Source organism: Mchenga conophoros, linkage group LG3 (assembly GCF_057382185.1).
Source record: "Mchenga conophoros isolate Kocher_MC1m ecotype Shallow Benthic linkage group LG3, M_conophoros_male_GT1.1, whole genome shotgun sequence".
NCBI classification, from domain to species: domain Eukaryota; kingdom Metazoa; phylum Chordata; class Actinopteri; order Cichliformes; family Cichlidae; genus Mchenga; species Mchenga conophoros.
Genome location: NC_140528.1, coordinates 58,565,983 through 58,590,689, shown reverse-complemented (window position 1 = coordinate 58,590,689; position 24,707 = coordinate 58,565,983). Strand labels below are relative to the sequence as shown.

The 24,707-nt window shown below is 41.2% G+C and overlaps 1 protein-coding gene across 3 annotated transcripts in view; it reads right to left on the bottom strand.

Annotated features, from left to right (window-relative positions):
* The window catches only part of htr2cl1 (5-hydroxytryptamine (serotonin) receptor 2C, G protein-coupled-like 1), a 221,281-nt gene that overhangs the window by 131,690 nt on the left and 64,884 nt on the right, over nt 1-24,707 (bottom strand). The window lies entirely within an intron of this gene.

Sequence of the window (24,707 nt, the reverse complement as noted above, 5' to 3'; positions counted from 1 at the left end):
TTTATATATGTCTTTTACACTGCCCGTGTAAAATCCTCTCTAATCTTCGCTTTCTGACCTTTCTTTGGTCAGTCCTCATCACTGCTTTTAAAACAGTTTTTGGGTATTTCCCATCTCCACCTTTCGTCTACTCTTCTAACTTCCCGTATCTTTGTCTTCCATCCCTTAATCCCTTCATTATTTGTCCCTTTCTCTTACATTTGAAACCTCTAAATTATCAACTTTATTCTCCTCCTTATGTTTCCCATTTCTAATTTCTGGGACTCCATTTCTGTGCCATAAATCTCTTGCAGCCCTCAAATCTTGCTGTGCCCCCATCTCCCTGTGTTTGGTCTGTTCGCTCTGTATCTTCTTGAAGGTCCCCATATTTCCATTCAGCTAAAAATTGCCTTGTCACTTCTCTGCCGCATTCCTTAGCGTTTCTTGTCACACCTTCCCCGCGTCTCCCTCTCTGCTTCCCAGAGCGAACAAACACGCTCTGGGTTCATCTTTTGTGACCAACTGGAATGGATCAGACTCTAGTAATCACAAGAGCAAATAAAGCACACGAGACATTTGGTGCTTATTTCAAGAAAGGCATGAAATGCTATTTTATATATCGTTAGCTTCATAGCATAATTGCCTAAGTCATTTGACTAAGTCAATGACTTAGGCACTTATGCTATGAAGCTAACGATATGCTGACTCACCTCTCTTGCATCTTATCATCGAGGCACAGACTCAGCAATAATCTCATATCACAGTTTTATTTCAACGACTTCTCCCGCAGCCATATTTCTTCTCCTTTGCACTGTTCATCCTCAGACAAATGAGGATGCGAAGGACCGAGCCCAGCAAAGCCAAATAAAAACTGTTTTTGATTTTATATAATAAATCCAGGCAGAGCTCCACGTATCGGCTCTTTGCTTGACTTAACTGCGCTTTGAGTAATTTTGCTTTCCTCTTCATTTAAAATATGGTCTGAATGACAAAGTTTAACAGGTCAAATTGTGTTTTATATGATTAATAGTAATTTAAAAAATCATTTTACATATATTGATTTGATGGATCACAAGGTTTTGTTTGTATGTTATGGCAGAACTAAACACCCGTGCTCGTAAATGCCAGATTTTGAGGTTACAATTATAACTTGGACAGAAAATAAAACTAAAGCAACGTTAAACATTGAGCACTGCAGGAAGGTGGCAATCCATTTGTGTGGAGGGTCTGCTACATTAAGTGCTATTCTGAAACAAACAGTCTCAAGAGCAAGTGACTTATATTAACCACCCTCTGTGAAGTTGCAGCACCTGTTGTGTCTGATATGGATGAAACTCCACACATTGCCAGAAATGAGTTTCATGAGGTTATTTCAGAATTGTTTTCAGTAACAGACCAAATGAAATGGCCTTTCTGTAAAATCTGTACAAGATCTTTCTACGTGTTTAAAAGGTCTTCATAACCTTTTAATCTTTGTTGTTATAAATGCCAAAACTAAGGAACAAGAGAAGGAAAGAGGGGGCATTTTAGAATGAAACTGAAATGGAAAAGCTGCATTTTCCAAAAAGTCTTGGACATGGTCCTTATCCATCTATCTGTACTGTGCAAATTTCTCAAGCCAGCCCTCTTTTCTTTTTCTTTTTAAAGGGGCCAGACTTTGTTGTAATTTCTAAAAGTGGTCTTGTGCAAGAGTTCTCGAGGCTTTCTGAAGGACATTGGCTGCTTGTTCACCCATTTTTAGTTCAGCCCTTATTTGACCATTTTAAGAGGAATGTTCTTGTCGTTAAGCTCCCGAACACTGACTGATGAATCATTCAGACTCAAAAATAGTCCAGGTTCATCCAATTTTTAGCCAAATCTACATACATCTGGACCTTCAATTGAGCCATCAACTGCTCACTGAAGCCTCATCAATAATGGTCAGCGAGTGCTGTTTAAGATCTTTGAGCTCCATCAGATCTTGATCTACCATGCATTACCCCATCTGGAAAACATCTGATTGGCACCAGCTTCATTTTTCAGAATGACAGTAATTCAATACTTTGCTGCACCTATTTCCCATTAAGAGATGGCTCAAGACTTTTACATAGTGCTATCATGCTATCATGTGATAGATCGTCTATGTAGGTTCTTAGTCATCAAAGTCATGATAGTTTAAGTTTGTGAAGAGGTTTCACCTCTTATCCAAGAGGCTTCTTCATTTCTAAAGAAGAACAAAATGTCTTCACAAACTTAAAGAAGTCCAGCTCCCTGGTTTTTAAAGCTGTTAAGATGTAATAGATGCTGATTTTCAGAAAGTGACATCCTAAAACTTGCCGCTGGATTTCAACCTCACAACTTATTTAAGAGAACCTTCAGAGCTGTAAGTGTTACACAGTTGTGAGGGTTACAAGCATCACAGACTGGGAGGATACAGGGGTTTGGTTGGAATCAAGCCTTAAAGTTGAAATGCTGCTTGTGATCCTTCGGGAAACCACCAGGAGAGAAAATAGAAAAGGGGGCAGGTGAACTCAAACGCACAATGACGAGTGCAGGAGGAGAACAAAGGCCGAGAAGCTAGAAGAAGAAAGTTACTGTCCAAATACTGACTATACTGATCTACACATTTATTTCAAAGGTGTAGATCAGTTTTCAAGCCAAGAATCTTAACCCTCTCAAGGCAGGCGTTGCAGATTTGCAACAGTTAAAAGCTAACAACCTGATTACCCCACATACACCCCACATACATATTTTATGAGGTTTTTTTTTTTTTAACTCAGAAGTACCACTGCAGGTATTCTTTTGTGCATTAGCAACAAAAACTTAATTTGAGCCTGAGAGGGTTAAACCGACGCGCCAAAAAAGTTCTGCAACTTCACCGGCAACATGCAAAAAAAGAAAAACAAGGTTACTTCATCTAAATTTGCTGGTACTGCTCTCAGTGCACTTCGAAACTCCAGGCTGTTTGGTCTCTGGAAAAGCAGATGGAGACACGGACACATGAAAGTGGGCTGGAGAGACCTTGCATGCAGAGATTCAAACACAGCAGGATTACTGATGGTGGTGCACAAGGAGACGTCCTTGAGGGGATAGGCAGCCAATGGGGGCGGGCAGCGTGGGAGGGGAGGGCTGAACTTTTCTCACAGCAACTCATAAGCAGACCAATTTCAGTCTCTCGAGCGCAGCCTTGAATTTAAAAAGCTGACCACAGAAACAAAAGGCGTATAACAGCAGGTCCGCTTGGTAGCTCGGAAGCTTTTGACATCACAGGAAGAAAATTGGCTGTAGCATGTTTACACTATTAAATTATCTTCACAGCGTGCAAAGTCGGTATCTACTTCTTTAAGACATGTAAACTTTGAATCATGTGGTGCGGGGTCATGAGTGAGATTCACAGAAAAAAAAGAAAAAGAAGAGAAAGAAGCCAGAGTAAAGTTAATGAGAATCAAAGGAAAGCAGAAGACGAAGAAAGGATACTCAGTGTGAAGTTGAGAGAGACTAAGATGAAAGAACATATGCAGAGAGACCAAAAAGAATGAACAAAGGAAGAAGGGTTTGATTACCATTTGGTAGATAACAGGAAGATCATAAAAAAGCAAAAATGACTGAAAATACGATCAAAGACACGAATCCTGCCGAAACACACACCGTTTCACAGCTCAGCCACCACGTGAACGTGCATGTGTGCATTTATTTATGTTTTTATTTATTTACTTTTCATTAAGCTCCTCGTCGGAGCCTCCCCGTGGCTTCACTCATATTTGAAGAAGCCATCTGAGACTCGGAAAGTGCAGATTTACCGACAAGGCAAATTACACTGTCGCAATTTATCAGCGCTAAAATGCGCTCAGCGTGTGTCCTCGTGTGCATACGTGCATTCATATGGAGATGCGAGGCTTTTCTTGCAACGGCATATGTCTGTGCGCATGTGTGCGCTCGCTGTGTGTGTGTTTTTTTAGCCCTCCTCTGGGGAGACCCCACGCACCGTCTGTCTCCGACTGATTCGGTATTCACTGCCACAGAGAGACAGGAAAGACAGAGTGAAGAAGATGAGGAGGTGGAAGAAGGAGGGAGGGGGAAATAGAAAGACAGCAAGGGGATAGAGGGAAGGGGGAGAGCATATTTAAGAGGGAAAACAAAAGAGAAAAGGGGGTAGTTTGATGCTAAGAGGTTATAATTTTCTTTCACGCTTCAACTGTCTAAATAGACGTCTCCACTCGGTTCAAACTGCCTTCTGTTTCACAGTCTGGGGTTAGATGTCACCTGCACTTTCAAAATGACTTTTTGCAGACATGACTGCAGCCATTTTGTGAGAGCAGGTGCTGCAGACTTTCTGTTTTGTTTTCTGTGTCTTTTTTTCTCACTCTCTTTTCCCCAAATGGTGGATTTCATTGTAAAAAAACAAAAAAAAGAAGAAGGACGGAGCGATGGAGGAGGTGAGAGGGGCATAAGGAGACAGGGAGAGATGAGAGGAGGCAGAAGAGGAGGCTGAAAACAAGGGGACGAGGTGAGGAAAAGAAAGAGAGGAAATCGAGGGTGGAGGAGGAGAGTGGAGGTGTTTTCCATCCTGTTTGAATTTCATTATGGTTTTCAAATTTAATGAGAGGCTAAGAGGTAGACAAGAGGGAGACAGGAGGTAAAGCAACCGAGGTAGAAGTCATACATACTGATTACAGCTAATATACAAACACACGGTGCTTAAAGCCAGCTGTAGTAAATGTCCACAGAGAGGTGAATGAAAAGAGCAAAGAAAGGAGGGCAACGCACGTTAAAAGGTTCAGGTGTGACGCTCGCTGATGGCTTCTGCCAAACTCAGGCTTTACATTGTTTGTTGCTCATGTTTTCTCCCAAACAGCATCTGTGATTAATCTGCCCAGCAGGGTCCTGTCGTAGAGTGTGAGTGAGGGATTGTACTTTAGAGACAGAGAAATAAAATGTCAGGGCAAAGGTTGAAATGGCAAAACATGACAAGCTTACGCTGCACTGCAAGATCGACCATGTTTCTTCGTTTTAGTATCTGAGGAAAGGGCAAAGGAAAAATTGAAAATTATTATATAAGAGTGACAGTTGAGTTTTATATATTCAAGTCATTTAATAAAGTGAAAAAAAATCTGTTTCCCATTCATCCATCCATCCATGGGGAGTGGCTATGGCTCGGGAGGCAGAGCAGGTCATTTACTAATAAGGAAGTTGGTGGCTCGATGCCGTCAATCCTTTATCTCTGATGCGTTCACCGGTGTATGAATTGCTAGAGGTAAGTTGTATAAAGTGCTTTGAGTACTTGTAACAACACCATGTAAGAACCAGTCTATTTAACTTCCACATCAATGGCCAGTTCAGAATAGCAAGTTAACCAAACATGTCGTTGTACTGTTGGACAACATACAAACTCCAACTCAACAACGTGGGGTGCAGTGATGGAAATTGTCGTTAAATTGAGCAATTTCTGAACATGAAACTAGCTCAAGGTGTTTTGGTGCCTTTTGAGTTTCTTGTGCACTTCCCAGTTCTTCTAACATCGGCTTGTAGCATTAGGTGAGCATTTCAGTGAAGGTGCATAAATACAGACTGCACAGAGATAACTGTTTTTTTTCGACACCTAACTATTAGTGGTTGACTGCAGCGCACCTCACTGGTGGTGAGACATCAACAGTTGGTTGAACTTAGTAGTATAAATGTTTAGAATGAGAACAACATCATGCAAGCTGTCTGGATTTCTTCAACTGCACAAAATATTGTAATATCTTAAGATTAAATTCCGTTAATAAGTCCTTTACAGAATGAAAATTCTCCTAGGCATGCATTTAATTTTGTTCAGGTTTAGCTTTCATGAGTTTAACAATATACTTTTAAAATATTGGACATTAAAAATGCCAGAGAGTCCTAATAGTTTCTGCTTTGAACTGGTTTGAGTAGAGAGAAGAAAGGTCAGAGAAGGGATTAGTTATGCTAAGTTAACAAATCCAAGTAAAAGCAGCTTTGAGCTGAACCCCAAATTAATCTTAGTCTTTTTGTCTGAATCCAAATCAAAGCCAAAGAACACATAATCAGAACAAATGAGAGAAATTTACTGTCAAAGAAAGGAGAATTAAAGTTTCTGTGCATATTTAGACACCTGCCTGTAGTCCGAACAGTCTCTGACTATGCTGTGAATCGGATTAGGATTAATTTACTCACCAGGTTCTATAGAGTCTTATCGATAGACCCTGGCCTCTTCCTTTCTCACAGATTTTATTGTACCTCTCACTGTAATGTCTAATAAAAGGTTCAGCGGAGCCAAAGGTGAGGGGGAGGGTAGTGTTTTGGGCTGTTCAGTTCTTTCTTTGTGCTGTTCTGCTGGCTTGAACAAAAGGTCATAAAACAAACATAGTCAGGGTTAAGATTTAATTTCCCACTGGGCCCCTGCCATACACCGCAGAAGCTCGCAGACTCGTCCGATTGTGGGGTTCAAACAACTGAGCCACCAACTCCCATTTAGAGGATTATTACTATTAAGTAAAAACACAATTTGACAGCATCAGTCATCCAACGACTGGAAGAAATACGTTTAGAACTAAGGAAATGATGAACAGCTTTTGTTTCTTTGATCTGCTCATAACTGCGATGAGTCAGATAACATTTGTTATATGACAGAAACGGCAGGTAAAGGCAGAACTGCAGAATTACAACTACAGAAGTTTTCTCAGCAGAATTACAAAACTTAACCTGTTTCACCTTTCAAGTAATTCAGTAAAGAAACCAGTCTGTAGCTGCAAGGTAAAGACTTTGAATTCTAGTTGCCATCATCTTATAAGCTGATGTGCATGAATACAAAAATACTGTATGTCATGTTGTATGTTGACTGAAACCTTCGCTGAAAACTGTGTTTAGCGGGCTCAGTGCATCTTTATGAGCTGTATGGATGCGCTGACATAGATCATGTGCGCTGTAGAGACTCATGATAGTTTCAGCAGTGTGGTGGTGAGTGTACCTGTTCATAGAAAACATCGGTTTTCTTGTGTTACATCGTTCATACATCATTTATGGATTTGATCAACTGGTCTCTGAATGCTATTGACACCCTTTAACGAGAAGTCTGGGCTCGGGAGAACCCGAGTGCCCTGGAGGGACTTTCCCTGCCGGATACACGATGGACGGGTGGCAGAGGATCGTGTGCCTGGCGGGACTGTCGATCGAGGACGCTGAAGATATCTACCTATTCGGAACCATGATAACAGGGTTCTTGCTGATCGGAGCTGGCTTGGCCCTGGCTTATCGGAGAATTAAGAGAGCGGAAACCTGTTCAAACCCCCACAAGGCTGCCCGCTGGGATTGGAACGACAGGTGCGACTTCTCAGAAAGGGCTCACTGAAGGCAGCATGGTTAAGAGCTTGGAGGCACTTACGACTGCAGTGAATGCTCAGAATAAGACCTCTGAGCGTATGTATGTTGGATTACATCAGGAAAGAATCAACTCAGAACAACATCTCTGGGCGGAAGCTGGATTACATCTCGGATCAGTTGGCTGCGGTCGCGAGGTCTCAGAATCTGCTCTGTGAGCAAAAGAGTGACAAGACCACAGAATCGACGGCTAATAACATCACGGAGAAACTCGCAGCTATTAACGGGAGATTGACAGACCAGTGTCGGCGTGTTAAAAACAGCTTGAACTTCTCACGAGTTGTTTGCAAAAGAAAAATCACCATCATAATGTGGCTACCCCTTCGGCGCCAGCCGTGGGCTCAAGGCTGGAGCTGAACAAAAACTCCCTGATAACGACTGTGTTGAGTCTGTTCCTTCCCATTCCATGCAAGGCCACCTGGGTTGGCTGGAAGACTGTTTACTTAGCCTGGCGGGGCGAAGGACACTGTCTCAGCTGAACTATAGACACGCACACACATATATATACTGATAAGCACTCACTGACGCATCACCCTCCCTATCCAACGCCACCTCCAACGCTTACCTCCCCCATGATGTGGACATCGGGTCAGTTGGAGGCGCAGTCGAAGATTGCAGCGGTCCCAGATCAGATGTACGCACTGGAACACTATCCCATGCTGTGTTTATTGTGTTATGGTGTGTTGATACCTGTGCATTCCTGTATTATCCTTCTGTGTTACACATTTCAATGTTTTTTTTTTTCCTCGCTACCTAGCCTGACCTGTCTCCCCAATGTGATGTTTGTATTATATGTACGGTCGGCAAGGTCTGTCATCTCGGTTGTGGGCAAAAGACCTGCAACTGACAAATAAAGGCTTTTTTTGGAGCAGCCTACTTTGACCTTAAGTAGGCCGGACCAATTGAAGGCTACGCCCACACTAATATGTTTTCGTTTCCCCGAAGGAAAACGCAGCGTTTTGAAAATGCTCTCGAAAATGAATACATTTGAACAGGGTGCTTTCACGCCACAGAGTGGACAGCGAAAACGGAGACTTTTGAAAACGATGATGCATTTTAGTCATGTGGTGCAGTCATGTGACCGATTAAAGAAAGATAGCGGAGGGCATTATACAGCAGTTGTTTTGTTTGCTCTCAGTTTTGACAGCCCTATTAAAGATTAATATCAGTCTGTACATGCTCCAGATAGCTTTTCTTTGAATTCTTTAATTCTCACTCACTCTCAACTTTGTACTTTTGTGTTACTTGCAGCAACAACTCCACCTCACTGTTTTGCAGATTATGTATTGGAAGCAGGACGACGCCTTCAAACACGCTCCTTCCGGCTGTCATCTATATAGGTTCCCTCAGTTCTGCAAGCTGATCATTCTCGTTTACGTGCCCCACCCTCCCTCCTTGTTCTCAATTCTTTAACTTCTTCACTTCTATTTAGTACACGGGGATCTGCCATGCCCGGGAGCCGTCGCCAGTGCCCTTCAAGGCCTTCCCCAAACCGCAGCTCAATTCATGTCAAAACATTCACTTTTACCTACTAAAACACTGTCAAACCTAAAATGAGAACATGGGCCCAGCTAGTGAAAGTCTATTTAAAAAACTCGGTGCTTTTCTCGACATTTTTCCACGACTTTTCAAAGAGCCGGAAAGTAAATAAACAACAGACAGAAATGAGGCAGGTCGAATCTTCTTGTGTTTCACGCATGCGCAGTACTGGAACCTCAGCATTTTCGGCCGTTTCAATGTGGACGCACAACTCTGTGAAAACGACTGAAAACACTAGTGTGGATGCGGAGCATTTTCAGATCTATCCGGGCGAGTGTGGACGTAGCCAAAATCTCCTTTCTGTCAGTCTAAAGAAGTTTAACTACACATTTAGTCTCTCAGATATCTCAGTGTAGGGAAAAGAGTTTCAATTTCAACAGCCCATCTAAGTCTTTATACATGATAAAGAGATGCTGCTGTAACAAATGCACGAAATCTGTCACTGCAATTCTTTGAGCTTATATTGTGAGAAATTGTGTAAAGTTACAGAGAAAGTTCTCGTAGCTCATTGCCTATACTGTCCTGTAATTATAAAACATTAAGTTTATGTTAATTCAAGAAAACGTTTAACTGTAGAGCCACTGTTAAAGAAAATCATACGGTATACAGTAAAACAACAGGAACATTTATGTCATTTATTTACTTATCTGTTATTTAGCATGATTTTTCAAAGCCATCAAGTGGACCAGGTTGGAGCCCTTGCAGGACTGATTTTGGCCCATGGGCCTTACGCTTGACACCAATGCTTTAAACCATATTTTTGAGGCAAAGTCAGAAAACCTTTGAAACACTTTTAGTAAGATGCGACTGGTGATTCTATACATCAAATCACTGAAGTCAAAACTTTAACAAATGCCTATTTGTTTAGATAATTTTCATAATATAGTCTTACTGAGATGGCCAAGGAGTTCGTAAAGAGTTACCGTGTTTGAAGAAGAAAGATTACCCCTGAGGATAGTGGTTAAAAACCTGTCACTATGAAGAGGGATAACAAATGATAATCCCAGCAACAGTGGAGCACACTTCCCCGCAGCCGAAGCCTACTGAAGCCTTAAAATAACACTCGTAATGTGAGGAACCCACATGAGGAACAAGCGCTGACATGTGTGACATGTTTGGTTTATGGCACTAATGAAGTCTAATCGATGTTGGACTGGTGTGTAATGTAGTGTATCCTCCTCTGTGAAACACTGTCCACAGTCTGTTTAAAAGGTGACAGTGCCGTCCATTTACACAGCCAATAACTCATTCAGATGAGTTAAATGAAGCGTGGGCCTGGCCGGTCCAAGAGTATTTCCACAAACTGAGTCAGCCAATACATGAATAATTTGTATACATGTGTATGAATGTGCATCTTGTCTCTTCGGGACCCAAATGCATATTTGCACGCACGTTTTTCTGCGTGCATATCTGTTTGAAGCGTACGTACAAGTCCGCAGGCTGTGTATGTGTGGGCGAGAGATGTGTGTTATGGTGCGTTCGCCCTCCTTACACAAGGCCAAGTTTGGACTTGCCCCAAGCTAAAATGACTGAGTGCGTCCCCAGTCTCAACACTTTCTTCTAGCTCACTCTCCGTACTTAAACAAGCAATGTGAAAACGCACTTAAGAAAAGGAAAAAAAACAAGAAAGAAAGAAGGCAAAATGGATGGAGTTCAAATCAGGCTGTGGCGCTTTCTATTCCATGCGCGATTCGACTGTGGAAAAAATGGCAGGTGGATTAAATTTACATTTGCACAGAGAGAGAGATCAGCCTTTAGTCTCTCCAAAGAACACTTGCTGGATATCTTTGTGTAACGCACTGCAAAGTGAAACTCTGAAGCGTGCCCACTTCTGATGCATGCCAGAAAAAATGGGATCAACCATCTGCAAAAGCGAGACTCTACCCGGAGTTCTCTGACATCTGTCAATACATCAGCCCCCATGCAGAATACATTGCTTCGGTTAGATGCAAAATCAGCCTGGCTGCCTTGTTAGCTTTTCTTTTCTCTCTCTAGATGTGCTGCTTCAAAAACAGCTGCTTGCTACCTACTTATGCATCCCACATATCAATACTTCTAGCTTTTATCAGTCCTCTTATCATCAGTAGCTTCCATCCCACATACTGAAATTATTTTTCCTTTTACTGAGTTTTTTGTCCACTGATTCTAAATACATCCTATCCAGATGGACTAAGACTTGTTATCCATATTATACCTGTTCCTTTCACTGTGAGGAAGGGCTTTTTTCTTCTTGGTGAACATGACATCACCCTACTGTGAACACCAAAATAAAACAAGCAACATCCACTACATGTGTCAAGTGTCTCTTTCTCTGAGAGTTCTGCCAGAATCTCCCAGCAGACAAAGCTTTTAGAGGGGCACCCGCTGTGGGATCCTGCTGCTTCTGTTGGAAAACCCCACTTAAATAATCTTATTTCTGAAGTAGTCTTCAGAAGTATTTCTCCAGGCTTCTTGAACGACATTCAAAGGTCTTTTATGGATGCTGGCTGCCTTTACATGATCCCACACTGCTTCAATAATGTTGAGGATTGGCTTGGGGAGGCCAATACAGTATATGACTGATGGTGTTTTACTGTGTGTTTTCTATCCAGGTTTGCTTTTACTGCATTGGCAGTGTCTGGGATCATTATCATGCTGAAAAATTAAGCTATTGACAATCAGACACTTTCAGACTTTTTCCAAATCGTGCTCCATTGTCTTGAATTGCATAGAATGGTACAAGGACTGGACCGATAATGAATGAAAAGTAGACAATGTCCAAAAAACTACTTTGAAAGAGCTTCAGAAAGCCCTGAAAACTACAGCTGAAAACCACTTTAAAAAATTGAGCACCAAAATAAATTTTGCACAGTACAGTATGATCGAAATGACTCATGAACTAACGACCCAAAAAACTAATTTATACTGCATAATGAGCTGTTTCCTCTACTAATCTGTTAAATTTTCTAAAGGCAGTGGCTGATTTTCCTTTAAAAGGAAAAAAAAAATTACGATTTTAAGATAAAGCAGCTCATGTGCTGAGAAGTTTTTCTTTATGAGTTTCAGATTGAGAATCTATAGCGGATGATTCCAGAGGAGACAAATGGCTTCGAATGAAAAGTTAATCAAGAAGCTCTACCCATAATGGACGTAACAAGAATGCAGAGTCTCTAGTTACACTTTATAATTAATCAATAATGACTAAATCGTGTATTTTCATATTTGTTAGCAATGAATTTCTGCCCGCCTTCAGCACATTCTTCATCTGCACATCCTGCACATCAGCATCTGGCATATTTTAAGTAAAGAGTGCAAATGTCATGCAACAGCAGACTTTGACAGATGCCAACTGTTTGCATGCAGTATATTGCTACTGCAATGTTGATTGTGCTCCTGTATATAAGCAATAAGGTGCACTAAAGAAGACGAGAGAGTCGCTCTATCTACCAAACACAGCCTCAACAAGAGTCCCAGACGTGCACATCATCACATCAAGCTATGCGCTCCTTCTTCCCCCCCCCCCTCCCTTCAATCACTTGAATCCTTCCAGGCATAATAATCTCCTATTCTCTTTCCCATTTCCTTTCACATACTCTGACAACATCATTGCAACCCATCAGAGACAAACAACTGTCTGGAACTGGCCACAGGTCCACACATATCTCTGTCGTCCCATTGCTATGCCTATTAGCCTCCAGCTAATTACCCCGCCATGCTCACTGTGGGATTGGATATAGCCCCATACACTAAGCTAATAAGCATGTACCTGATTAAATGGGCAGCGTTGGCAGTGAGACCGAAGAGATTTGTAAAAATGGAAGAAAAAAAAAAAAACTGAGAATGAGGCGGTAAAACACCCTGCGTGGTAAAAGGTAGCAATTCCCATAATTGCGAGGGGACTCATTGTGCAGAACAGCATGTGGGGCTCGAAATCTCTTCGATGCAACATCAAGCCAAGCCTCACAGATTAGTTGACATCTTTTGGTGCCTGTAGCATTACTGTACCAACCTAATGGGAACAGGAAGCAAATTGGTATAATGTGTGTGCATATGTGTGCGTTTTTGCTCCGCCTTCCTTTGTGTATCTTGTCATCTGTGTCGCACTAAACCAGGATCTTACACGGGTCATTATGCTGCTAGAGCGCCTGGGTACCACTGCAGTGCAGGAGTGCTGCAGTAGATAATAAGCACAAGATAGCTTCAGGTTTTTTTTTTTTATTCTGATTGCACAAGGGAACGGACGTGTCACTGAGACCACCTGCTTGTAGAAAGGTTGCAGGTAGAGAGGAGCACAGTGTTGACCTACAGACAAAGTAAAATCTGCATGACTGACTGGGAAAATTAAGAACCTAATGTTCTGTGCATGGGGTACCTCTGTGTGTGAAGGTGTATAAAATTTTTCTTATACCTTGTTTGTGTGCATGTAAATACAGTATGAGTGGTAGGAATGTGTGTAAATCCTATTATATTCTTTGGCTGATCTCTCCTTGAAAGCCACACATTCTTGCAAAAAATATTTGTGAGTTGTTTCCGTGCACCTCAGCCTCCACATTGCAGGCGCTGTGTGGTACATACAGAAATACACACAGCATGCACAATGAGGAGGCCTCAACACACCGTTTCATTGGTGGGCACTGGAGGCTAATCAATGAGTTGATGGACTAACAAATTAAACTGACCCTACCGGCCGCTGACAAGTAAAAGGCAGAAGTGTCTGTGACAAGGAGGGGCCGCGGTGCTTTATAATGCGGGATTTATTCAGGGATGTCAAGCAGATACTATATGCTTTACATCTTTTGAAAGAGAACTTGTCAAATAAAAAGAGGAGTTTTCTCAATCACTTCTCTGCGCAAGCCCCTGAGGTCAGTTTGCTTGTGGGAATTTTACACATTTTATACTTCGAAAATGGAAAGGTGATGGGAGACAGAAAAGAGACAGGAAATGTCATCCAACAAACTTCACAAGCCAGACTCAAGACCTGGAGAGTCGTAGTTCACAGTCAGTGCATTAACTCTGAAAACATAATAAAAACTATGTGGTACAGGTGATAAAGTTGTACGCATTCTGATGAAAAATGGCCCGTATAAAAAAATCTGTTGGTTGGATAAACCAGCACAAATGGGCTTCCTCCGAAGGGGGGCTGGCCTCTCCCTTAGAGGTAGGGTGAGAAGTTTGGCCATCCAGGAAGGGCTCAGAGTGGAGCCGCTGCTCCTCCACATCGAAAGGAGCCAGTTGAGGTGGTTCTGTGCAAGCATATTATTAAATACAGGAAACCAGACAGAAAAAGAGGAACTAGTAACATATAAGGAGTTGTTTGTATCGAGGCTGTGTGTGACGTTTAAAGTACCAAAATAACACCTATATCAGACACATTTTTAGCTTCTAATGTTGGAGATCCTGCAACTGGCTTTGGGCTGTGCAGGGCTCTCTCTTCCGGAAGATGATTGAATAAAGAATTATAAATGTTTTGACCACTTCTGAGTCGGGTTTTCTCTGTTCTGTTCATGGGGATCAGAAAATAATTTTGTAACATTTTTGTTGAAAACACTTGGAGCCTGTTCTAGACTGGGCACATGTTCATGGACTGTGAGGAACAAAAGAAATTTAGAAGTTGTGATATGAAAGGTAGAAAAATGTGCCCATGTGTACACACGAAACAGTCTGATGCATATTGTAGCTGAATCTGCTTAAGAAATCCTTCATCAGGATCTGAAATGGTTTGAATGAGACTGGATGACTCCTGAGAAAAGCCTTGTATATAATATTCTAGCATATACATGTTCTGTGCATGCCTAGAAGATTAAATCCACTGTGGAATTTTCTCCTGAGTAACTCACGTCTTTGGAAACCCTGAACTTTAAATTGCTTAATGAAGCCAATGGAGATAGCGCTTTCATCAGTCCTCTCTGCTAGTTTCACCTCTTATGATGCACTATGAGCCTACAAAAAGGGACAAGTGCAACACTGTACTTACTTTTTTTTAACAAGCCCTGTGACAGTACTTTCCTTTAATGAGCTTGTGGTGTTCCATGGTGAGAGCCCGAGCTCATTTGTGTCTCGCTTTATAAAAAAATGTTCAGTGTGACCATTGCTGTGCAGTGAGGAGCAAAACTGCCAAATGATGACCTCTTTATTCTGCCTCCTGTATATAACCGAACCAGGTTTTTTTAGTACAGTACAGCAGTCCAGTACACCTTATGCACTCTATTTATCCAAGACGTCCTTTCATGACTGAGACGTGATGATACATCTTGATCTTGTTTTGAAGCCCCAAATATATAAATACTGTTATTATGTTATTGCCTTTTTCCTTCAGAACTGTCTTAATTCTTCATAGAATAACTTTAACAAGTTGCTTGAAACATTCCTCAGATTTTGGTCCATATTGACATGATAGTGTCACACAGTTGCTGCAGATTTGTTGGTACTACATCTGTGATGTGAATCTCCCGTTCTACCACATCCCAAAGGTGCTCCATTGGATAGAGGACTGGCGACTGCACAGGACACAGTGTCTTCTTCATGTTCAAAAAATAGTTTGAGATGATTTTATTGATGATTTCAAGTTTTTTCTCAGTAATACTCTGTTGATACTAAGGGGCTTGAAGTGCGCCAAGAAAATATCCCCCACACCATTACAGCACCACCAGCCTAAACCATTCAATCCAGTATCACGGCAAAACGTGTAACAGACACGCTGGTCCACCGTGTCCACGTGAAATGGACAAGCATGCACTATTGTTTGCGGTCTTTAATTGCCGCAAATGATTAAGCTAGGCAGCTGTATCTCTGTGTAAATGTGTTATTATTGTCTTATTAAGCACTTTCCTGTGATTATTTTCATGTTGGCTTGAAATAAAAGATCTCCCACTGCTGTTACTGCAGCTTACTGTAACTTCTGCATGCCTGTCCGTTTCTTGTTTTGTAGAGGGAAAGTGTGAAATGGACATGGTGAAATGGCTACTAGTGGTTGCCAACTTTTTAACTATCAAATAAGGGACACTCTGGCATGTCAGAAGCACAATGCACAGCCAGTTGGGCATAGTGTAAATATGCACTGTATTTAAATATTCTTATAAAAAAATGCCGTAAAATATTGGTATTCAGTTTAATCAATACCTCACATAAAACAATAAAGAAAAACATAAATCACATTAGCATTTCCTTTGAAAAATTATTTAAATAACATACTGTAACTACAGACTTCATTTACCAGTTTATTATGCTACGCATACCAAACAGCACCTTATTTTTACAAATCACCTATTCCTCCTCACATCTGGTGTGAGTGATGGGCAGTCACTGATGACTGTAAGAGAGCCATCTGTTGGTCAGAAAGTGACACACAACGGTCAATATTTGTAACATTTAAGTTAACCCTTTAAGACCTACCATAGAACCAAGTCCGCCAGAGCTTATATTATATTTTTACATGCTGTAGTGCCATTTTTGGGAACATTTCAAGTTGCTATACATCAATACAACCATTATAGCCCAAATTTTAATAATATGCATGCATTAAGTGCATAGTAATTACATAAATTGCAAAAAAGTGTAATAAACTACAAACAAATGTAAAATTGTTTTTGTTTTTTAACATATATTTCTAGTTAGAGAAATTTAAGAGGCTTATTCCTCAAAACTGTAAATACAAAAAAGTTGCACAAAATAGTTTCCTACCACAGGAAATTTATTTTGAGTGTCTTCATAGTTTTATTTTTGAAATACACCAATTTTTGTATACTGCAGGAAAAACGAAAATACATATTATAATGCAAATTTGCAAATTTGCAAAAAAAAAAAAAAAAGTAGCATATGTATCAAAATAAACTATTTCCAGCAGTGCAATATGAGTCCTCAGCATCCCAGAAACGACACAGAAAGTCATAAAGTCAAACATAACTTTTAAAAACACAAGTATAGGCTCATAAGTCCCTGATAGTAAAAAACTACATTTCCGCAAAATGACGTCACTTTCGGTTTCGGGCAGGACATGGCAGACATGCGGAAAGTTCACGCTGATGGACGTATGAAGTGTTATGAACAGCTGATCGGATCGGCAAAGCGTGTTTCTGGAATATTATGTTTTTGTTGCTGCAAGCGCTTTTTATACAGTTTTTGCAAAGCTTTATGTGGAAGGAAACTGTGACAAGCTGATGGCATAAGATGTAAGTACAACTCCTCCGGTTTCATATGCAAAAAAAATGATTGCGCTAGCTTACCTGGTTGCAGATCTTCCAGGATTTAAAAATAGTTACGCAAAACGGGGAGTGCCCGCTCCGACCGGCTTTAAAGGGTTAAATAAGCAATGCACCAATTTTGCTCATTATACAGGACGTCCCAGATAAAACGGGACAGTTGGCAACCCTAAAGTGGACCAGCATGTGTATTACACACTTTGTCATGATAACAAGTTGAAAGGTTTCATGTTGCTTCGTTCAAATTCTAAATGTCACAGCAGAAACTGAAATCTCATCAGACCGCATAATGGTATTCACGTTTTACATTGTCCAATTTTGGCAGAGTCTTTGTGAACTGTAGCCTCACTTTCCCATTCTTCACTGACAGGAGATACACCCGATGTGCTCTTCTGCTGCCTTGGAATCAGAGATGCTCTTCTGCATACCTTGGTTGTAATGAGTAGTTATTTGAGTTGCTGTTGCCTTCCTATATGCTCAAAGGAGTCTGGCCATTCTCCTCTACCCTGTGACATCAACAAGTCATTTTCACCCAGAGGACTGCCACGAACTGGATATTTTCTCTTGCATCACCTTTCTTCCGCATTCTGATGCTCGGTTTTCGCAGCTTGTCTCGACTACGTCTAGATGTCTAAACTGACTTGCTGCCACGTGACTAGCTAATTAGATACTTGTGCTAACAAGCAGGCAAACAGGTGCAAGAAACAAAATGTGTATATTAACAAACACAACTCGCTGCAGTTGCAACACTCATTCTTCACTAACAGCGAGTACACTCTGACAGGAGGAGAGATAAATTTCCTCATGTTCTGAGCGGAGGATGAAAACTCTTAGACTAATTGGAAAGAATAGAAGTATAGCACTCAGTTTGCAGAGACAGTCAAGGACGGTCTATCCTTGTTAAAAGTAAACTTTTAACAGTCTGTCTCGTTTTGTACCTGTATTCACAAAGAGATCCCTATAATTAAACCCAAAGCCATCATAGCAGTCTACGGTAATAAATAATACAACTGGACCAAGAAAATGAAGCTGTGCAGGAGCCAGTTTGAACATCGCATTTTCCCCTATTTTTGACTCGTGGCAGTGTGCTATGTTAAACTCCACTGCAAATATATTGCCCAGTAGTGCCTCTCCATGTTGCTTACTTTTCTGCTGTAAGAAAACCAACCCTATATTTACTTTTTATGTGAAGACATCCACTCACAGCCACGATGGCACTTTGCACTTTGTCGTTTCAGGCCTGAAGCATCAACTCCAGTTATAGCAATCACAATAAGTTATTTCATCACATTCTGTTGCTTTCTGCAAGAATGAGTTTACAAAAGTTTTTTAAAAGAATATTGTGCCTCCTTTCTTTTGAAACAAACCAGCTGTGTCAGCTGAACAGGTAGGAAAAGCCCTTTTAACTTCCTCCTTGTTAGAAACACAAAGGATATAAAGTGCTATATCAGCACATATTAGTATTGGCAAATCTATATTTTGGCTTCACCTTATAAAAGCAATCATAAACAAAGTGACAGTGAGTGTTTTATACAATATAAGTGACGCATTCCCCTTTGGGCCAAGCTGTAAACACTGTGAACTTCTGGCTCTTTATTGGTTGGGAGCCTAAGTGAACAGAAGCAGATACTCGGTGGGACTTTTGGAGTGAATTTATCTGGCTGACAGTTTTTTAATATTTTTCACGGGAAATATATTACCAGAGGGCAGCAATGTCAGTGCGCCCCAGGGTGGCTGTGGCTACAATGCAGCTTGCCATCACCAGTGTGTGAATGTGTGTGTGAATGGGTGGATGACTGGATATGTAAAGCGCTTTGGGGTCCTTAAGGACTAGTAAAAGCGCTATACAAATACAGGCCATTTACCATCGACTGCATATTCATACTAGAGTCTCTGTTTTCTGAGAAAATGACTTCTCACAAGTGCACACATTACTCTAAAGGATACTTTGACTGAAACTTGTCGTTGGCTGCACTCCATGTGCAGACATGATGAGGAAAAATGGGTTTTCTTGCGCCTGTTATTCAGGAGACACCAATAAGACACATTACAGCTCCCTCCTCGTCTCATTAGTACGATCAGAGAGTCAATCTCATTCACAAACAAGCTTTTCTCTGAACTCCATCTCACAGCCGCCCTTTGCCACCCCAGCCCATCCTTTCACCTGATGACTCAAGACTTCCCAGATGCCTTCCAGTAAAATGCACGGCGGAGGTTCTGCTCCAGACGTACATCATGTGGGCGACTCGGACTGAGTCAGCGTCAGAAACGTATTTAGAAAAATTATTTTGCCTCCTGCAAAGAGTGAGGTTTTTTTTCTCTTCTGCTTGAAAAGTTACATCAGTTCAGTTTATTTACTTCAACTTCACAACAACTCTCACCTCAAGCTACTTCATTTATTTGTAGGTTAAGATGCTGCAACATCAAATAGGAAAATCCAATGATGAGCAAGCATCTTGTCTCGATGTATCTCAAAGAGTTTCGTCATGAAAAAGATGCTGAGCATTCCTGCGGATCATCATGTAATTAAACGGCCGCTACTATCAACAGATTAGTGGCATCGATCTCAAAATTATGAGAGAATGCTTTATTTCTTATTTTTTTTAATTAGGAATACTAAATGCTGTTAACAATTAGAGCATCCATTCATCTGTCCATCTATACAAACAGTCCTCTTCCCACTATGCTGGTTGGAGACTATGGCACCACTAACATTATTGCATATTGTGTTCAGTGAACAGCCAAATCACATTTGCTTCAAAGACAGGGACCAGATCTGTCACCACTCACAGTTACTACACAGTCACTCACAACTTTGGTGCATGAAGGCAGCGATAAAGTGGCAATATGACTGAGCCAGTCTGCAATTGGATTGTGGTTGTGATGGCCTTTTCTTTTGCACATGAACTTAAAAATCTCAAAGACTATTAAAAACAAAAACCTTGAAATGTTAATTTCAGTTCATTTCATTTCAGGTTTATTTATATAGCACTAAATCACAATAACAGTCGTCTCAAGATGCTTATACCCAACAGTAATAGAGAGAAAACCCCAACAAAAATCAAAAACACCAATAACAATATACACATATTTAATATTATGGTACAGTTAGAGTACCATCTGAAAGCTCCAGACCCTTCTTCTATTTGGATTAGAGTATCTACTGATATTTTGGCTTTTCTGGTAACACTTGTCCTACATTTTTGTATATATCTGTCTAAGTTACAGAACCTGTTCATCGTGATGGACCAGGGAAAATTTTGGGCTTTGAGACATCGATGCTCAAACATTGCCTTATGTGAATCGAAGATGGTGAAGCTAGAAATGCTCTAAAAATTAGGATGGAATTACCTATATGTATATCTGCAAGTTCCTTTCTTAAGGCGCACAATATAGCGAGGCGAATGTTTACAAAGCTGATTTACAAACGCTTGCGACACCCGTTTTACTGCACAAATATTTAATGTTGACAGAAGCATGTCTTATTTTATTGCGCTTCACATTAAAATAAATTGACTGCGTCTGTGTTTGGAAAACAACATTTGCCCATCACTCATAAAATTTACCACGCCTGTGAGCACTATTTGCGCTCACGTGCTACTTTTCTCCGTTTTGTAAACGTGGCCTTAAGAAGGCTAAAGTTGACACTGAGATCTGAGTGGATGTCAGTGTGGTGGGCATAGCCACGCTGCAGAGTTTAGCATTTTAAAGTGTTTTGCTAGCTGAATCCTGTCAGTTAGTAAAACTTCTCCAACAATAATGAGAACAAAACTAAAAATTATTAATTATTTTTCACTCTTATGTGACACAGACTAATTCCCTCTACTTTACTGTCAGTGTGAGCAAGCTCTTTTGTAGTCCACCTCCACTGAACAGACGCTCTCTGAACGGAAGTTGCTGTTATCCACTTGGTATCGATTGCCTTTAGGGGGGGAAAAAAATCAAGGCAGCTTTAAAAAAAATGGAAATAAAAGGGTTACACCAGCATCAGTATCCCACCACGCGATATTAACGTTGTAACAAAGAGACACTTTTAACTGTGCCTTCTCTTTGCTTGTTTGTTTAGTTTGCCGTTTTTGGACTGCAGCGCTTGTGCTTAGAAATTGAATGCACTGAAATTGATTCTCATCCGATGTCTCTGTTCTAGCACCACAAGAATATAATGTACATGCTGTTTTATCACTCAGACCTGTGAATCTTTCAATACAGGTTCAGTATCATCGCTCTAACCTTTAGTGGAGGAGGATGGATGATGAATCCAGCAGTGCAGAGAGAGCAGCACTGTGGGTGTTTCTGTCACTGATAGACTTTAATTATGCACCAGGAGCTGCTACAATAGGAGAAAACAGCAACCTTGATATAAAATAACTGTCATAATCATTCTTATACTTGTCTGTGCTTATAGAAACTTTAATACGGTCAAAACAAAGCTGATTGGAGTCACACTGATGCCACAAGGTTTAAGCTTTTCCATATTTTGCCCCCTTTTCTTATTGACTTACAAATAAACCTCGCAATTGTTTCACAGTGTCCTATATCACATTTAGGCAATGGTTTCATTAGAGCATTCACACATGAACAACTGTATAATTTATGTGTGTTTCGTGGTAACATTTACACACAGACAGTTTACAGTCTATGTGTGGCATGTATATTGAGGAGGAAGTCTCTTTTAACAGGCCTGTATAATCAGGCCTCTGGGGCAACATTATCACATAAAAGCATACAAGCAGGTTTGAATATATGAATAAATAAGCAAACAAGATGCTGTGTGTGTGTGTTTCAGAGAAAGAAACACATTAAAGCGACGTCATCTAAGAGAGGAAAAGGAAAGGAGACTGAAAGTGTCGCAGTGTGTGTGTGTGTGAAAGAGTTCTCCCACCTGACCTGCAGGGTCAGAAGGCTAATAGCAACATGGTAGTAAGCCGTGAGTGACTCATTCTCCACCTCTGGGCTTGAATGGCATCCCTACAGTAATTTGCAATTATATTAAAAGCTGCGTCACGGCCCGGCAGGGGCGTTTCTTGTCTCATTTGACGTACTTTTCCAAATTCTGCTGAGAGAAACTGAGCCAGTGTTGATTTTGCATGTCTCAGGTATCTTGTCACACTGCTTGTTTTTTTCTTTTCTAGTCTTTTTGGACCGTCTCTGATGGTTTTTTTTTTTTTGCCATTTTTCTTTTGCCATTTTTTTGTCTGTTTTATCATTCACTGGCTGTGATCTGTAGACTTTTCAACTGCTGGGATCAGGTTTGTGAGCCACAACATGAAATGGAAGCTGACTAAAATACAAGATTGTTCAAATACATAATGCATGCCTTGAGTCAAACTCCAGGCCTAAGGTGTGCATCATCAGGCACAGCTGCATTAACTGCTCCCATTTCGAGTGACCCCAGGCCCACCTTTGTCCACACCTTCTCATCCATGGAAAATTCAGACTGCTCTCTTTCCTGGGGCATCAGACACTGCTGTTTCATTAGAGCTGCTAGAGTCTCACTTCTACCCACGAGGAGTCCTTTCTAGCCCCGGAGTGACACGCTGGTTTATTGTAGGAGTGAATTGGAATATGGATATGGATACCTTCAGCGTGAGAGTTAATGCTGTCAGCAGCATATTTTACTCAAAAGTGGGTGATCCCTAAAGTTAACCACTTAGTTTTTTGTGTCAGATGTTATATCCCAACCTCTCCCAAGCTGTGCATCTTAGGTGACATAATGAAGTAGATATAGAAGTATTTACATCACTTATACTCACTTCCTAATGCATCGCTAAGAAGACTATCCTCATGCACCGGAAATCCAAAAAAAAAGTATGTACTAGTCAATACAGAAATTTACTTCAGTTTGGAGAGAATGTCTTCCTCCTCAAAAAACCCAAATGGATAAATTTGTTTCTCTCTGGTTCCCACTGATCAATTACATTACTTAGTGAGGGTGATCAGCTGTAGTCTCGTTTGCCTGTATGCCTTGCAGGTGGATGAACGTGTTCTCTGGGACTACTGGGGTCTGGCGGCTTCCTGGGGGATGGAAAACTGCGATTGCCGTTTTGGAGGAACAGGGTCTCTGCCTCAGGTAGTGGCGGTGGGGACTGGGGTGCTTGTGGTAGTGGGTCCTGTTCCCCGGTCAGGAGGCTGGCCTCCTTTGAGTGGGTCTGGGGCCTGGGTTCCTGGTCGCCTGAAACCCAGGCTGCATTCCTCCTTCCCCAGGGTAGGTCTGCACCCCTTTGGCTGGCTTGCGGTGTAGTGTGCATCAGTCAAAGCAGGGAAGTCTTGTCTGTGCCTTGGGGACTCATGCGTGCCCACAGGCCCTTTGGGTGGGGTGTCCAGGTAAGAGACATCCGTTTCTGGGTGCAGTTTGTTTTAGACCAAGACCAGTGTGTCCATTTACTGTGTGTCTCTGTCTCACCTTGTCCTCTGGGGCTCCCAATCTTTGGTCATGGGTCCCCAATCTAGGACCCCCCTCCTTCTCCTGCTGGGACGTGTACACAGATATCACCGAGATGTGTGACCTCAGGTCCTCAGTACTCTTGGGGGCTGCGGATGGCCCGGTTTTGCCAGATCTACCTCTGGCTCCTAGAGGCTGTTATTCAGGCATCACGCTCATTTGAAAGTATATTTTGTGACACACGCACTCACACTTGACACTCTCTCTCTCTTTCACACTCACACACAAAGACCCCACAAGATGGTTGTTGATTTATATACCTGTGCATTTTGTAGTTTTTGTGTTGTAAGTGCTGTTTGTTTGTTTTTCATTCCAGGTGCAGCAGTTGGCAATATGTTTTAAATTTCTATTTGTTCTCTATCCCTTTATTACCCCCCCCCCCCCCCACACACACACACACACACACCACCATAATGTAGTCACTGAAATAACACAAATAGAAATGAAGAAATAAACAGATAAACCCCGAACAAGAGGAGCCTGCAAAGAATTTGTAGAGCTGGTCCTGGAAAAGCAAAATGTATTTGGCACAACACTGTATTCAGATCATAATTCTGATTGCAAAAGCTGCCAGACAGGACAGGATTAAAAAAAACCCATAAATGAATAAAAGTAGAAGAGGAAATGCTAGGATTTTCACCAGATTAGAAATGAGTACATCAGAGGTACTGCTCAGGTGGAGCAGTTTGGAGCCAAAGTTAGAGAGGCTAATGTGGTTTGGACATGTGTAGAGGACAGATAGTGGATATATTGGACAAAGGATTTTGAAGATAGAGAAGAGCAGCTGAAAGAAGAAGAAGAAAAAAAAAGAAAAAGGAGCCTGGAACTAGGCTAGTCGTTGTCTGGTAAACGTATTGTAAAATGGTTGATTTGATCCTTTATCACAGAAAGAATTGGATGCTCACTCAACTGGAAGTACAAGAGACATGAAGCTGAATCAAATATGTTGCCGGCACTGTCCAGTGTATATTTATAAAAAACAGAATGAACTCTAATTTTAACCTTTGTTTTCAATAAGTCCTTATGATCATTTCATTTTCTGCTACTGCCCAGTTGGCTGCAATATATGGTGACACTGGTGACAGAAAAAAACCATCAGACTAAATACACAGTGTGATCCAATACATGGATTAATGGAGCGTCACACATTCCCTTGATTTCACTTGGCTACGGCCACAAACCTGATCAAATGCCTGTCAGGTGGGTTAATC